Raw genomic sequence first — 17224 nt, 5'->3', positions numbered from 1 at the left:
GTGTTACTCCGTTCTTTATGAACTTAATACTCTAGATGCATGCTGGATAGCTGTCGAGGTGTGGAGTAATAGTAGTAGATGTAGAATCGTTTCGGTCTACTTGATACGGACGTGATGCCTATGTTCATGATCATTGCCTTAGATATCATCATAACTGTGCGCTCTTCTATCAATTGCTCTGCAGTAATTTGTTCACCCACCGTAATATTTGCTATCTTGAGAGAAGCCACTAGTGAAACCTATTGCCCCCGGGTCTCTTTTCCATTATATTGACTCTCTTTTACATCTTACTAGTTTCCGATCTACTATTTTGCAATCTTTTACTTTCCGATCTATAAACCAAAAATACCAAAAATATTTATTTTACCGTTTATCTATCTCTATCAGATCTCAGTTTTGCAAGTGACCGTGAAGGGATTGACAACCCCTTTATCGCGTTGGGTCCAAGTTGTTGATTGTTTGTGCTATTATTCGGTGACTTGTGCGTTGTCTCCTACTGGATTGGTACCTTGGTTCTCAAAACTGAGGGAAATACTTATGCTACTTTGCTGCATCACCCTTTCCTCTTCAAGGGAAAACCAACGCAAGCTCAAGAGGTAGCAAGAAGGATTTCTGGGGCTGTTGCTGGGTAGATCTACGTCAAGTCAATCCATACCAAGTACCCATCATAAACTCTTCTCCCTTGCATTACATTATTCGCCATTCGCCTCTCGTTTCCTTCTCCCCCACTTCTAAAACAGTTTTCGAAAACCTTTGCCTTTTCTTCGCCCCTCTTTCGTTCGTCTCTTTTCGCTTGCTTCTTGTGTGCTCGTTTGTTAGATTGGTTTGTTGCCATCTTGTCTGAAGTTGTGGAGGTTATCATCGAAAAGGATAGTAGTAACGATGGGGGGAACTTTGATGCTTTTGATAATACGAATCCTCATGAAGAACCTACTAATCTACACACTAGAAAGTTCCACATTGGTAGTGGTAATATTATTGGAAAAGGGGTTATTCAAGATTTCTTTACTTGTGTTGATTCTTTACCCACTATGGGTGGGTCTATTCTACATAAAACTAGTAGTCTTGCGGATGCTATATCTTTGCTCGTAGTTGAACTTGAAAGACAATTTATTCACATGCATCCTTGCATACAAAGGATTTTTCTAGGGTTTTCTAATATCGAGCATTCTTCTGTTAAGCAGGGGCTACCATCTTTCTAGCACATGAGTTTAGATTTATAATAAAAGAGGCTAATGAAATTTTTGTGCATTATAGGGTAGACGCTGGTCGTCCTCCCATAGAAGCAATTCTCTTTAACCAAGAAGACATAATGCATTTACGATCCTTAGATCATGTTGCTTATAATGAAAACCTAAGAAAGAGGGTCCCTACCGATGTTCTAATTGATAGGATTTCTGAACTTAATGATAATTTTGCTATTCAGAACAACGGGTTGGGTTTCTCTCTTGAACAAACGCTCATGACTTTTTTCCAAAAGAACGCCTATAATGATGAGTTGGTTGTACAATATGAAGGGCCGAAGGAGGAAACAATTCCTCCCGAGCTTGATCTTGGGGATTTTTGTCCCATTAAATTTAGCCCATTTGGTTACTTTTGCTTGGCACAAAGGAAACTTGCTGCGGAACGTAGGGAGTATGAAATGAGTTTTCAAGATTTGCCCTATCATTATTATGGCAATACATAGATCTATTAGTGTTTTTATGCCTAGCTAGGGGCGTTAAACGATAGCGCTTGTTGGGACGCAACCCAATTTTATTTTTGTTCTTTGCTTTTTTCCCCTGTTTAGTAATAAGTAATTCATCTAGCCTCTATTTAGATGTGGTTTTATGTTTTAATTAGTTTTTGTGCCAAGTAGAACCTTTAGGATAGCTTACGGTGATAGTTGTGTTGATCCTGTTGAAAATCAAAAACTTTTGCACTTAGTAAATTAGTTTTGAAAATTCACGGAAACATTACTTTGATCTGATTCTTTTTGCTATGGATTGGTTCACAAATTTCTCAGGTTTTCCTAATTTGGATGGGTTTTTGGAGTTACATAAGTATTCGAGAGTTACAGATTACTACAGACTGTTCTGTTTTTGACAGATTCTGTTTTTCGCGTGTTGTTTCCTTATTTTGATGAATATATGGGTAGTATCGGGGGGTATGAACCACGGAGAAGTTGGAATACAGTAGATATCACACCAATATAAATAAAGAATGATTTTGCAACAGTACCTTAAAGTGGTGATTTATTTTCTTATACTAACAAAGCTCATGAGATTTTCTGTCGAGTTTTGTGTTGTGAAGTTTTCAAGTTTTGGGTAAGGATTTGATGGACTATGGAATAAGGAGTGGCAAGAGCCTAAGATTGGGGATGCCCAAGGCACCTCAAGGTAATATTCAAGTACAACCAAAATCCTAAGCTTGGGGATTCCCCGGAAGGCATCCCCTCTTTCGTCTTCGTCTATCGGTAACTTTACTTGAGGCTATATTTTTATTCACCACATGATATGTGTTTTGCTTGGAGCGTCTTGTATGATTTGAGTCTTTGCTTTTTAGTTTACCACAATCATCCTTGCTGTACACACCTTTTGGGAGAGACACGCATGAATCATGATTTATTAGAATACTCTATGTGCTTCACTTATATTTTTTGAGCTAGGCAATATCGCTCTAGTGCTTCACTTATATCTTTTTAGAGCACGGCGGTGGTTTTATTTTATAGAAATTGTTGAACTCTCATGCTTCACTTATATCATTTTGAGAGTCTTTTAGAATAGCATGGTAATTTGCTTGGGTTATAATACTAGTCCTAATATGATGGGCATCCAAGATGGATATAATGAAAACTTTCATATAAAGTGCATTGAATACTATGAGAAGTTTGATTCTTTATGATTGTTTTGAGATATGAAGATGATGATATTAGAGTCATGCTAGCAGAGTACTTGTGAATTTGATAGATACTTGTGTTAAAGTTTGTGATTCCCATAGCATGCACGTATGGTGAACCGTTATGTGATGAAGTTGGAGCATGATTTATTTATTGATTGTCTTCCTTATGTGTGGAGGCCGGGATCGCGCGATGGTTAACTCCTACCAACCCTTCCCCCTAGGAGCATGCGTGTAGTACTTTGTTTTGGTGGCTTGTAGATTTTTGCAATAAGTATGTGAGTTCTTTATGACTAATGTTGAGTCCATGGATTATACGCACTCTCACCCTTCCACCATTGCTAGCCTCTCTTGTGTCGTGCAACTTTCGCCGGTACCATATACCCACCATTACCTTCCTCAAAACAGCCACCATACCTACCTATTATGGCATTTCCATAGCCATTCCGAGATATATTGCCATGCAACTTTCCACTGTTCTGTTTATTATGACACGCTCCATCATTGTCATATTGCTTTGCATGATCATGAAGTTGACATCGTATTTGTGGCAAAGCCACCGTTCATAATTTTTTTCATACATGTCACTCTTGAATCATTGCACATCCCGGTACACCGCCGGAGCCATTCACATAGAGTCATATTTTGTTCTAAGCTTTGAGTTGTAATTCTTGAGTTGTAAGTAAATAAAAGTGCGATGATCTTCATTATTAGGTCATCGTCCCATGTGAGGAAAGGATGATGGAGACCATGATTCCCCCACAAGTCCGGATGAGACTCCAGACGAAAAATAAAAAAGAAAAAGAAAAAAAAGAGGCCATAAAAAATGAGAAGGCCCAAATAAAAAATGAGAGAAAAAGAGAGAAGGGACAATGTTACTATCCTTTTACCACACTTGTACTTCAAAGTAGCACCATGATCTTCATGATAGAGAGTCTCCTATTTTGTCACTTTCATATACTAGTGGGTATTTTTCATTATAGAACTTGGCTTGTATATTCCAATGATGGGCTTCCTCAAAATGCCCTAGGTCTTCGTGAGCATGCGAGTTGGATGCACACCCACTTAGTTTCTTTTTGAGCTTTCATACACTTATAGCTCTAGTGCATCTGTTGCATGGCAATCCCTACTCACTCACATTGATATCTATTGATGGGCATCTCCATAGCCCGTTGATACGCCTAGTTGATGTGAGACTATCTTCTCCTTTTTGTCTTCTCCACAACCACCATTCTATTCCACTTATAGTGCTACGTCCATGGCTCACGCTCATGTATTGCGTGAAAGTTGAAAAAGTTTGAAAATACTAAAGTATGAAACAATTGCTTGGCTGAAACCGAGGTTGTGCATGATTTAAATATTTTGTGTGATGAAGATAGAGCATAGCCAGACTATATGATTTTGTAGGGATAGCTTTATTTAGCCATGTTATTTTGAGAAGACATGATTGTTTTGTTAGTATGCTTGGAGTATTATTGTTTTTATGCAATATTAAACTTTTGTTTTTAATATTTCGGATCTGAACATTCATTTCACAATAAAGAAAATTACATTGATAAGTATGTTAGGTAGCATTCCACATCAAAAATTCTATTTTTATCATTTACCTACTCGAGGACGAGCAGGAAAGCTTGGGGATGCTTTATACGTCTCCAACGTATCTATAATTTTTTATTGTTCCATGCGATTATATTATCTGTTTTGGATGTTTAATAGGCATTTATATGCTATTTTATATTATTTTTGGGACTAACCTATTAACCGAGAGCCCAGTGCCAGTTTCTGTTTTTTGCCTATTTTAGAGTTTCGCAGAAAAGGAATACCAAATGGAGTCCAAACGGAATGAAACCTTTGCGATGATCTTTCTTGGCCCTAAAGGAAACCAGAAGACTTGGAGATGAAGTCGGAGACACAACAAGGCGGCCACGAGGTAGGAGGGCGCACCTAGTGGGGTAGGGCGCGCCCCTACCTCGTGGGCCCCTCGCAGCTCCCCTGACCTAGTTCCTTTGCCTATATATACTCTTATACCCTGAAAACATCCAGGAGAGCCACGAAACCACTTTTCCACCGCCGCAACCGTGTGTACCCGTGAGATCCCATCTAGGGACCTTTTCCGACGTCCTGACAGAGGGGGATTCGATCACGGAGGGCTTCTACATCAACACCATTACCTCTGCGGTGAAGCGTCAGTAGTTTACCACAGACCTTCGGGTCCATAGTTATTAGCTAGATGGATTCTTCTCTCTCTTTGATTCTCAATACCATGTTCTCCTCGATGTTCATGGAGATCTATTTGATGTAATATTCTTTTGCGATGTGTTTGCGGAGATCCGATGAATTGTGGATTTATGATCATATTATCTATGAATATTATTTGGTTCTTCTCTGAATTCTTATATGCATGATTTGACATCTTTGCAAGTCTCTTCGAATTATCGATTTAGTTTGGCCGACTAGATTGATCTTTCTTGCAATGGGAAGTGCTTAGCTTTGGGTTCAATCTTGTGGTGTCCTTTCCTAGTGACAGTAGAGGCAGCAAGGCACGTATTGTATTGTTGCCATCAAGGATAAAAAGATGGGGCTTTCATCATATTGCTTGAGTTAATTCCACTACATCATGTCATCTTTCTTAATGCGTTACTCCGTTCTTTATGAACTTAATACTCTAGATGCATGCTGGATAGCGGTCGATGTGTGGAGTAATAGTAGTAGATGCAGAATCGTTTCGGTCTACTTGATACGGACGTGATGCCTATGTTCATGATCATTGCATTAGATATCATCATAACTATGCACTCTTCTATCAATTGCTCGGCAGTAATTTGTTCACCCACCTTAATATTTGCTATCTTGAGAGAAGCCGCTAGTGAAACCTATGGCCCCCGAGTCTGTTTTCCATTATATTGAATCTCTTTTATGTCTTACTAGTTTCCGATCTACTATTTTGCAATCTTTTACTTTCTGATCTATAAAACAAAAATACCAAGAATATTTACTTTACCGTTTATCTATCTCTATCAGATCTCACTTTTGCAAGTGGCCGTGAAGGGATTGACAACCCCTTTATCGCGTTGGGTGCAAGTTGTTGATTGTTTGTGCAGGTATTCGGTGACTTGTGCGTTGTCTCCTACTGGATTGATACCTTGGTTCTCAAAACTGAGGGAAATACTTACGCTACTTTGCTGCATCACCCTTTCCTCTTCAAGGGAAAACCAACGCACGCTCAAGAGGTAGCACCTATATATCAATCTTTACGTCAGACCATTCCGGAGCTCCTCGTCATGTCCATGACCTCATCCGGGACTCCAAACAACAATTGTTCACCAATTCACATAACTCATATAATACTATATCGTCAACGAACGTTAAGCGTGCGGACCCTATGGGTTCAAGAATGGTGTACACATGACCGAGACGCTTCTCCGGTAATAACCAATAGCGGGACCTGGATGCCCATATAGGTTCCTACATATTCTACGAAAATCTTTATCGGTCGAACCTTTATGACAACATACGTAGTTCCCTTTGTCTGTCGGTATGTTACTTGCCCGAGATTCGATCGTCGGTATCTCCATACCTAGTTTAATATCATTACCGGCAATTCTCTTTACTCGTTCTATAATACAACATCTTGCAACTAACTCCTTAGTCACTTACTTGCAAGCTTCTTGTGATGCTGTATTACCGACAGGACCCAGGGATAGCTCTCCGTCTTACGGAGTGACAAATCCCAATCTCGATCCATGCCAACTCAACAGACACCTTCGGAGATACCTGTAGAGCATCTTTATGATCACCCAGTTACATTGTGACGTTTGACAGCACACAAGGTATGCCTTCGGTATCCAAGAGTTGCATGATCTCATGGTCGAATGAATATGTATTTGACATTAAGAAAGCAGTAGAAATAAACTGAACGGTCATATGCTAACGGATGGGTCTTGTCCATCACATAATTCTCCTAATGATGTGATCCCGTTATCAAGTGACAACACATGTCCATGGTTAGGAAACCTTAACCATCTTTTGATCAACGAGCTAGTCTAGTAGAGGCATACTAGGGACACAGTATTTGTTTATGTATCCACATATGTATTTAAGTTTCTGGTCAAGACAATTCTAGCATGAATAATAAACCTTTATCATGAATAAGGAAATATAATAATAACCACTTTATTATTGCCTTTAGGGCATATTTCCAACAGAGAATGTTTCTAATACTAAAAATCCAAATGAGGATGAACACAGTATTAGTTTATATCTCATTTATTTTAGTGTGTTTTGTGATAGACTAAAGCATTAGTTGCCTTGGTTTTAGTGCCAAGAGCTATATCCGTATTAACATACAATATAACTTACTTCCTCTGGTCCGTATTAATCACAATTAATATGGATTGAATGGAACCATGGCAGGTGACCGTGGTTGCATGCCCGAGGCCATCGTCATTGGGCGGCGGCGGGCGCGCCCGCAGGTGAGGCACGACTGATACGTCCATTTTGTATCAATACCCTACTGTAATTTACCTTATTCTAATAATATATTTCACATTATGCTGCAATTCCAATGTATTTTCTCTTTTGAAATGCAAGTTATACCAAGAGAGGGAGATTTCCGGCACCTGCTTCTAGACCTAAAATAACAATAGAAGAGATAGCAATTCTCTGGAGCTCAAAATGAAGCATGAATTTTTGGAGAATTATTTTGGAATATATGATGAATCATGGAGTAAAGATATGCCATAGGGGGTCCACCAGCTAGCCACAATGGTAGGTGGCGTTGTCACCCCCTAGCAGCGCCACCTGATCTTGTGGGCCCCTGGTGGATCTCCTGTCGAACTCCTTTGGCCATAAAATCTTATTTTCCCTAGATAAAATCAGAAGTGGTCAATCCATCAATCGAAGTCCTGCCACCATGGACTATGTTAGGTATGTACCTGTATCGAGTCTTCATGTCCATTGGAGGAGTCATTGTCAGACTTTCACCGTGTTGCTCGAAATGATGGATGGTACAAGGCCTACTCCATCGCGCGGCGGAGGCCACTGCTTCTTTGGGAGAGGTCAGGTTGGTTGTCTGGATGTGCTATAATTTGAGGTAACAACTTAATCTTCTCAGATACTATATCCGAGTTGAAGTTGTGAAGCTCTGATGTACCAGTACATTTGATTGTGACATGTTCTATTTTTTACTTTTGTACATGAATTGTTTTTGAAATGGGTGTGCGCGAATTTAATGTGCTTTTCTAGTAGGAGAACTTAAATATTTAAAGGGACTTTGTTCGGACATGTTAGCGTTCATTACTTCGAACTCTGAATCATCACTTAGACATCTTCATATAAAACATGTATTTCATCGTCAATATGTTCTCTAGCTGTATTTTCAAACCAATCCTCACTAAACCCTTCATCAATCCCTTTGGTTATCCACTCGAATTTATCACAAGTATGGTGGTACAAACATTTAATAATTTTAGCATAAGGTACTATTCTCCTAAGATTTTCACCATACCCAAAATAATCCTCAGATTCCAACCTACGTATAGTGTCTTCATCATGAAGAACTTCTTCTATATGGGGATGCTCAAAATCTATTTTATAATATGCAAAAAATTCCCTAGCTTTATAGATTATATAGTCAAATTCATGCATAAGGATAATAGTTGCAATCTTTTTAATTTTAGGATCATGGATATTGGGAAGTTCATAAAATATCTTTTGTAAAACCGGATGAATATGAAAAAAATTTCTCTCCAACTTAGCCACAAGCATAGTAATACCATACACATAGAAATTTGTTTTATCAAGAATAGATCCTACATGATAATTTTAGTTTTCAAATTTGTGGGAGCTTCGTGTTCCGGACAATCATGATTAATATCAAAAAAAGTTTCTCCTCAAGATACTCTATAGCACTATCTTCACTAGCACTTTCTCAAATTTAGACATGATAACAACGTCAAACAAACCAATCAAACGAGAAAATAAAAATATTTTTGTGTTCTTGTATAAAAATTAGAAGTGGGGGAGATGAAAACAAGAGGCAAAGGCAAATAGAAAGGCAAATAGAAGGGCAAATAGAAATAATAGCAAGTAGATGATAGTTTATGGGAAGGTACTTGATAGGTTTTGGTGATGTCTCCCCGGCAACGGCGCCAAAAATTCTTCCTGCTACTTGTGAGATGCATCGGGATTTCCTCGAAGAGGAGAGGATGAAGCAGTACAGTAGAGATAAATATTTCCCTCAGTTAAGAACCAAGGTTATCAATCTAGTAGGACAACCACACAGAACCTCGTTAGCATTACCTGCACAAATAAAAGCAAATACTTGCACCCAACGCGAACAAGGGGGTTATCAATCCCCTTGGTGGTTACTTGCAAGGATTAAATCTCGTAGTGGTAGGTGATAAGATAAATTGCAAAACAAAATAAAAGAAATAAAATTGCAGCAGGGTATTTTGTGTTTTATGTTTGATAAAAGTATACTCGGGGCGATAGTTTTCACTAGAGGCTTCTCTCTCGAGCACATGGCATACAGTGGGTGAACAAATTACTGTTGGGCAATTGATAGAAAAGCGCATAGTTATGACGATATCCAAGGAAATGACCATGTATATAGGCATCACGTCTGAGACAAGTAGACCGACTCATGCCTGCATCTACTACTATTACTCCACCCATCGACCGCTATCCAGCATGCATCTAGGGCATTAAGTATTAAACAGAGTAACGCCTTAAGCAAGATGAAATGATTAAACCCAAGCAATATGAATAAACCCCATCATTTTATCCTTAATGGCAACAATACAATACGTGTCTTGTCCCTTTTTGTCATTGGGATATAGAGCACCGCAAGATTGAAGCCATCACAAAGCACCTCTCCCATTGCAAGATAAATCAATCTAGTTGACCAAACTAAACGGATAGATCGGAGAGAAATACAAAGCTATAATAATCATGCATAAAAGAATTCAGAAAAGACTTAATTAATATTCATAGATAATCTGATCATAAACCCACAGTTCATCGGATCCCAACAAACACACACCACAAAAGAAGATTACATCTGATAGAACTCCAAGAAGATCGAGGAGAACATTGTATTGAAGATCAAAGAGAGAGAAGAATCCATCTTGGTACTAGCTACGGACCCCGTAGGTCTGCAGTGAACTACTCATGCATCATCGGAAGGCAGCAACGATGATGTAGAAGCCCTCCGTGATCGATTCCCCCTACGGCAGAGTATCGGAAAAGGCCTTCAGATGGGATCACGGAAGAACAGAAACTTGCGGCGGCGAAAAAAGTGTTTGGGGTGGCCCTCTGTTGGTTTCCCGATTTTAGAGAATTTATAGAGTTGGAATTAAGTCAGAGGGAGCCACATGGAGCCCACAAGGCATCAGGGACGCGCCAACTCCCCTGGGCGCGCCCTGTTGCCTTGCCGTCTCCTCGCTTCTTGTCTGGTCTCCTCCCGAAGCTTCTAGGGTCTCTCTTGTCCCAAAAAATCATCAAAAAGTTTCGTAGTGTTTGGAATCCATTTGGTACTGATTTCCTGGAAGACCAAAAACAAGCAGAAAATAGCAACTACCACTTGGCATTGGATTAATAGGTTAGGCCCAGAATATGATATAAAATACCACAAAAAGTTATATAAAACATCCAAGATTGATACTATAATAGCATGGAACAATAAAAATTATGGATATGTTGGAGACGTATCACATGCCTAGCATTTCCATGACTAGGAGATGCATATTTTTTATCTGAATTTGAGTTTGGCTTGGATTCGTTGATGTTTTTAGAGGAGTATGATGTTGTGACTACCGTATGATCAATATTTTTTAATGGTATTGGACTGAAAATGGTTTTGTAGATGCTTACATGGAGGTCTTCTCGTGTACGCGGTGCTCTTCGAGTTCATCCACCGCACCGCCACAACAAGTTTTCACTCAGGGATCGTAGTAAGAAGAAAGTTTAGGCAACTAAGCTCAAGGAAGATCAAAGCAACTAAGCGGGCTTGTGCGACAACACTCGCCAAGCTAGGTATTACTATTGATTTCAATTTGCTTTGTCATAATGCTGGGTTGCATCATTTTGTTTATCGGGCATGTGAGACATATGAACGCATGACGCTTTAGTTTTTTAGTACTCTCTCGCATAATGTTGGTTTGGTGAAAAATGCCTATGATGAACAAAGGATCACTTTCCGTCTGCTAGACCAAGACTTTAACATCCTCCTGATGAGTGGTGTAACTACTTTGGCTTCACCAACAATGATGATGATCTGAGATATGTTTATGATTTCACTAACCCGCACCCAAGGCAATCCTTCTACCATATGAGCATCCATGGCTCAAGGCAAAGAGCTAGTTGCATTGAGAATCATGTTATATATTATTTCTATTATGTTATCACTAACTCGTTGTAGGCACGAGGAGAAGGTTCTAAGGTGAATGATGAGAACATGCTAGTTCTCTGGAATGCAGACGTCGGTTATTCACCCAACCTAGGGGTAATACTTTTGCTACACCTTGCGCGTCAAGCAACTCATGCACAAGGAGATATCGTGTGTGGAGGAGTGATCACCAGGTTGGCAAACTCCCTTGGGCTCAACTACAATCGTCTTTGCCCCATTGTCGGTAACACCCTTGCTAATATTCGTGTTCTCACTAGCGCTGGAATGGTAGTAGTTTGTAATGGACGTCATTGCATTAGAATTTCTGGAGTGGCATACTTGTTGCCTACTCCTATGCCTAATTGCTTCTCCATCGAGCATGGATAATTGCATTATGTTGCATGGGAAGGAAATGCAGCTTTTGACCAAGAAGGCTCAAACAAGTAGATGAAGAAGAACTCGCCACCGACGAGGAAGAGGAGCAGCCCCAAGAGCAGCCACAACAAGGAGGCTACACCACCTATGCTGGCCTCAGCAGCCTCCAGGCCTCTATTGATGATATGAGCAACCTCGCCATGTCCCTTCGAGGCACATCCGCCTACATGAACATGAACTTCTCCAAATGGAGCTAAGAGTGGGATCCTGACCAACCGCTGCAATGATCTTGCATGTTTGGGCTTGCAAAAGCCTAGGTTTGGGGGAGGTTATCATCACTTCTACATCAAGATGTGGTGGTATTTAAATAAATTTTAATGAGGTTGTACTTAAGCTTGTGGATTTTCAAAACACTCATGTTGGTCTGTTCCAACACTTTGCTTTTATTCGCTTTTGCTTTTTATTTTTATTTTGTCTTTGCGATTTTCGGTTGCAAGTAAATTTTGAAAAACCCCAAAACCAAAAAAATAGAATAAGCTTTGCTTTGCTCTTGTTATTTATCAAGCCCATTGGAGTTCGCTTGCATTTTATTTTTAGAGGAGTTGATTTACGCCGGATAGCGAGGAATGCAAGAGTAGTGAAGAGAAGTGTGTAAATTCGTAGCTGTGAAGGTATGTCCTATGACCCCCGTCTTTTGCACTTGAAATACTAAGAGTAGATGTAGTCATGTAGTAGTAGTATGTGTGATATGTGCAGATGGGAGTAAGTCTTGATAATTAAGACAAATGTTTTGTTCTAGTAGCTGAAGTAATTTTGTAGCCTTTGTCCTATTTAGTTTAGACAACCAAGACTTGTTGTGGGACTATTTTTAAATGAAATAATATTAACCAAGAATAACTATGCACAAGAGAAAGTCTTTCAAGACTTGGGAGTTGGGAAAATTGTAGTGGAAGTGACGTTTGAATTGATCAACCCCATGTTCTTAATTTTAGTAGATTGATAGCACTTTTGGATTAAATTGTCTAGAGGAACTTAGTTGAATGGTGAACAGGATTATGCCAAAAATCTGTGTTGTATCTCTTACATGGTGCTTCAGCTCCTTGCTGGTGCCATGGCCCAGCTACTATATGCGTGTGTACATGTGTAAATGTGGCTTCGTCGCCTTTCTTGATGTTATGCTGAGGACTCCGCTGGCCAATGAACGATCCACCAAGAGCGATAGCTCGGAATTCGGCTATGAGTTTGTTACCGTACGTAGTGGCAACACTACAAACGCAGATTGGCATAATCCCTTCACGTGACAATCAAAGTTCCAGCAAACAATGATTGAAATAAAGTGCTTGAGAGCCTTGAGAGGAAATGATTTTGGGTGTGCTTATGATCATTAGAGCATCAAATTTTCCACTTCCTAACAGATGTTTTTATGGCTCGATCAAACGAAAACGCTTCCGTGCATTCCCAGCAAGCAAGTGTTGTCTAGAATAAATAGAATAGAGTGTTGCAAAGTTGTTTTATCTAGAAGATCAAGAACTTTGTGTTGATTATCTTTGCTTCACTAACACTTGCACTATAACCATGCCACCGCTACAGCTATGCTATGTTTTAAGGTCAAGAAGTGGAGGGCTATCTAGGCGTACCGATCGTAAGTGAACCAAAACCTTCTCGTTATTTTGGGTTAAACAATTGAGTTCCTTATGATTCGGATTTCTCTTTATGTTGCTCGAGGACGATCAAGTTTAAGCTTGGGGGAGTTGATGGGTGATATTTTTACACTCATTTCACCTTTGTTTAAACTGAGATATTTCATTTAAAAAATATATCCACTACGATATTGCAACTAATGACTAATGAATGAAAAGGATTCCACAAATCCTCTCTTTGATGTGTTTCCACAGGAAATGTCCTACAAAGGAAGAAATCATGTGTGGCAATGGAACGGAAGAAGAATGGAGGAAGAAGTAATCAACAGGAGGCGTCTACACGAAGAGAGAGCAAAAGACGGTGTTTCATAAGGGCGCCCGTTTGGTGTGGATTTCAAGGCAGAACGTCCACCTGAACAACTTTTATTAAAGGGACCCCGTCGAAATGCCAACAGAGCGACGAGCATAGAAGCCAAAACCTCTTCATCATGATCTTCATCCACAAACCCTAGCCGCTACCATCTCCATCACCATAGCCATCTCCACCACCACCATAGTACTCTCCCATCTAGTTCATACTTGTAATCATGCATCGCACAAGGCATCCATTGTAAGACATATTGCAATCAATCAATCTCAAGATGTGTTCTTCAATGTTTTCTTCCTGCGATCTAATCTCCATGTGTGAGTAGTTCGGTAAGGTATGGGTTAGGCATGAGCCTTGCAACCCAAGGTATTTGTTGAGGGGGTCAATGGAACACTCAGACATAACATCCCATATGTGTGAAATAAAATTGTTCCGTGAAGTTGTCTCTTGTCTTGTCCGTGATCTTCATCCCTATAAGTACCCCAGGATCATGGAGATCGAGCACCGGTGAGGCTAGGAGGAAGGAGACCGTGAAATGTTATACCGAACACCGGTGACAGTAAGGTTTAGTAGGGCAGCAAGGATCATATCCTCGGGGATAAATGAGGTGTAGTCATTAAACGCTCAAAGCTCTTGCCTGATTTCATTATCTTAATTATCGAGGAAACCCCGCGCGATGGATAGGGCCTGCGGTAGGACGACTGATTGTTGATGCAGGATCATGTCGGTCAAAATGTTATTTGCACACATCCCCCACTTCAAACTGTAACAAGCACACCTCGATGGGTGACTTCTAACGCACAAATTAATATCCTATTTGATCTCAACGCAAATACAAGGTTGTAAGCGTAAGAACTCATACCCGTACCTCTTTTTATTATAAGTGTTTGAATAACTATTTGCTTGTTGATCCGGTCAAAAGCTGGATTTAACACTTTGACAAAAGCTTGCAACAGACCATTGCATGAAGGAAATCTTCCTCTCGTGGGTTCGATAACCTAGGGTAACCTCCAGAAAAATAGGTGTGGGATACTCTTTTCTATTCTAATACTGGATCAATAAAAGGTGGTATCATCAACCCTCGTACTTCCCTCCGCCTTGGACTCCACTACCGTGTCTTCCCCGACTCCGGGTCGTTTCGCTCCAAGGTCTCGCCCTCGTCCACCGCCATGGTGCGCTCCGCACGGCGTGCTCAACGAATGACAACCACCGGAAGAGAAATGTATGTGGAGAGACTGACAGTAGGCACCCATTGATGAAAAGGCCGCACGCAAGAAAGTGCCTCCTTATTATGTGCAAAAAAAGGATTCCTCCCCTGACAGCCAAGACCCACTAAGTTGAAGCGTAGGTAGCGTTATCTATCAGAGAGCAAACATGTACGTACTTGTCGTTCTCTCTGCAACGATGAATTGTGGCCGAGTAAGGAGCGATATGTGTCGTAGTAGGAAATTTGGCCCCCGACTTAGCAGGTCACACAGTCCCGTCTAAATCGTGTACATGTACATATAACTATGGTGCAAAAATACGGGCCAAGTATTCATGTACCAGCCGGCCGGACACGCATGTATGTACGGCTGACCGGACACGCGTATATATGGCCGGTCATACTAGTGTATATATGGACTGATGTACACAGCAACGGGGTCATGTTGAACGAGCACCAACAGGCTGCGGTTGGACGGCCAAAACGGTGAGAGAGAACGACAATGGGGTCCTATTCATCGGGAGCCAACAGGCTGTGGTGGAACGGCCAAAATAGAATCATGTTCATCGAGACCCCCCCCCCCCCCCCAACCGGCTGGGTGTGTGGCATACCGTAAGGCGGTCGAAACGGGGTTTTGTTCAACAACCTACGACCAAAACGTAGTCCTGTTCATTGGGAGGGTGAGGTGTATCGTGGAACAGCCTCCACCGGCTGTTATTCATCTTGCGCCAACTTCCTACAGCCTCCACGGGATCCTTTTCATCCACCCCAACCGGCTAGGGTACGGTGTGGCGTACCACAAAACGGCCTCCTCGGCATCCTGTTCATCCAGCGTCGATCGCGTATACGTCCTGGCCTCCACGGGGTCATGTTCATCCAACCCCCACCGGCTAGAGTGTGGAGTACTGTGAAACGACCTCCTCGATCGGGGTCATGTTCATCCAGTCTCAACCGTCTACCATGGGGTCCTGTGCATCCAACCCCCACCAGTTGGGATGGGGCGTACGCGCGCGAGGCATCTAGCAACGGGGATTGTTCATCCACAGTCAACCAACTGGCGGCTAGCTAGGTCGACTCATTACGTATGTCTCGCGCAGGGGGCTCGATCGATGCAACCGGATGCTAGTCTTGACACGATCTACATATCGCACACACGACAACAGCGGGGTTGTTCATCGAGAGGCAACCAACCGGATAGGTCAACTCACGTCTTGCGGGGGCGGCGGCGGGGGGGGGGGGGGGGGGGTCGATGCAACACATCGATCGAGCGGGCCAGCAAACTTACATACATGCACGAGTCTCGCATCGATCACTCGGGTTCAGTAAGCAGCGAGCTCGATCGTTCGGGTTCAATACTGTGAGGGTTCGCTCGGGTACAATACGTAGTGTGAGGGATCCCCCGGGTTCAGTAGTGCGAGGTATCAATCACTCGGTTTCAGTAAGAAGCGAGGGATCTCTCAGGTTCAGGCGAGGGATCGATCGATCAGGTTCAGTAAGCGAAGCAAGGGATGCTCGGGTTCAGTCGAGGAATCGATCGATCGGGTTCAGTAAGCGAGCGACGGGCTCGTTCGGGTTCAGTTAGCGAAGGGCTCGCACACGCGCGCGTACGAGAAACAAGCAAACCACCACTGCATTGCTCGGGCCCAACCACCCACCGTATACTGTGGACTCGAAGATATTGGTCGTCCTGTTGGTTTGGTTTTGGCTACTTCCCAGAGCGGCGAGTTTAGTTGTGTTGTTTCTCTGTTTGGGCCAAGCATCCTATGTTTCTCTGCTCCGTGCACTATGCTCACACCGGCTGCGTTCATGTCATGTGTTGTATCATCTTTTATATTCGCTCTTACCTTTTTTTCTAGACAAACTCTTAATTTCCTCTATCGATGAAACGATGTGTAAACTTTGCGTATTCGCGAACAAAATGCCTGGGCTGGGCCTCTTTACATCTAAAAAGCTGGAAATTTATATATTGGATATAATAGCACTAGTTGAGCCACACACCTGGCTATAGCCCCAGTTGCCATAGGCCCAAATCCTCCCTTGGGCTTTGTCCTAGAGTGATGAGAGCTTCGATTAAATTACACAAACGAAACTCTTACACAAAACCACCGCCTAGGGCACAACTACAACACGAGGTCAATCCTGAATTCCTTCCTGATGCATCTTGATGTGTGCATGCAGGAATGGGGTTAGATCAGGACCATTGATCTCCTCTCCACGTGGGGTCCTCCGAGAACACTTGGTCCGCTCCCGATGCATGCCAAGTAGCAGAGCCGTATATACGTCCGTCGCCGGCAACCTGAGCTCCGGAGCAAACCCCGATGACGGCCGTCTTGTCGAGGGTTGGTCTCCTTACGATCGGTGCACGTGCATACAAG

The sequence above is a fragment of the Aegilops tauschii genome, chromosome 5, assembly GCF_002575655.3.
Source record: "Aegilops tauschii subsp. strangulata cultivar AL8/78 chromosome 5, Aet v6.0, whole genome shotgun sequence".
Taxonomy (NCBI): domain Eukaryota; kingdom Viridiplantae; phylum Streptophyta; class Magnoliopsida; order Poales; family Poaceae; genus Aegilops; species Aegilops tauschii.
Note: the sequence above shows the minus strand (reverse complement) of the source record.